Genomic DNA, 1,011 nt, shown 5'->3' on the forward strand with positions numbered 1-1,011 from the left:
TATCAAACTTAAATTTTTTACAATGTGCCATGTATAATAACCTGCTCAATTTTTTTGAACGATTCTATAATATAAACACAATTAATATAATTAGATTATTAATAATTTTTGTGTATAACAGGAATGTATTTATGAGAGTTATGAGACCCCTTGAACCAGCGCTATCAATATTTTTTAGGCAACTTCTAATAAATAAGTGTATAATAATGTATAATTACTATTTAAGATATAAATATATTCATAGGAAATGACTATGAAAAGGAGAAGAAATAGTTTAAAAAAACTAAAAAACACGCTTTTAAAGCAAATCGAACTAAAAAGTTAAAAATAATTTTTAAAATAAGCGTAAAACAATAATGAACGAAAAGTACTAGTATTATTGTGATAAAAGCGTGGGTNAGGAGTGACGGCCCACCACCGGCCATAGTTGTGCCTACGCCATAATCATCATCATCATCACCATCTCGACGTTTTGTTTAAATAAAAAAACGGAGGACAAAAAAAATACAGTCTGGTTGACACCACAAGTCGACTGCAGATCAACTCGACGTTTTATTTAAAAAAAACGGAGGACAAAAACACAACGACATCACTTGGTGGACAGCAGATCCATTCGACGTTTAATTTTGATAAAAAAAAACGGAGGACAAAAAAAAATACAATAACGTGGTTTTCACAAAAAATACAAACGGACAACTTGTCGCCTCGGCAGTATAGGTGGAATAAATATAGTTTAAAAAACTAAAAAAACACGCTTTTAAACTATATTTATTTTTTACTTTTTAATTTCATGTTATGATAGTAGTTACTATCAATATCATAGTTGTTACGGGTAACGGGAAATCAGGGTTCGATTCCGGGGAGGGAGTCTGAGAAACGGCTACCACATCCAAAGAAAGCAGCAGGCGCGTAAATTACTCACTCCCGGAACGTGGAGGTAGTGACGAAAAATGACAATTCGGAAATCATCCCTCGTAATCGGAATGAATACTTTATATCTCTTAATTAAAA

The sequence above is a fragment of the Daktulosphaira vitifoliae genome, unplaced genomic scaffold (assembly GCF_025091365.1).
Source record: "Daktulosphaira vitifoliae isolate Bord-2020 unplaced genomic scaffold, ASM2509136v1 Scaffold_1, whole genome shotgun sequence".
Taxonomy (NCBI): domain Eukaryota; kingdom Metazoa; phylum Arthropoda; class Insecta; order Hemiptera; family Phylloxeridae; genus Daktulosphaira; species Daktulosphaira vitifoliae.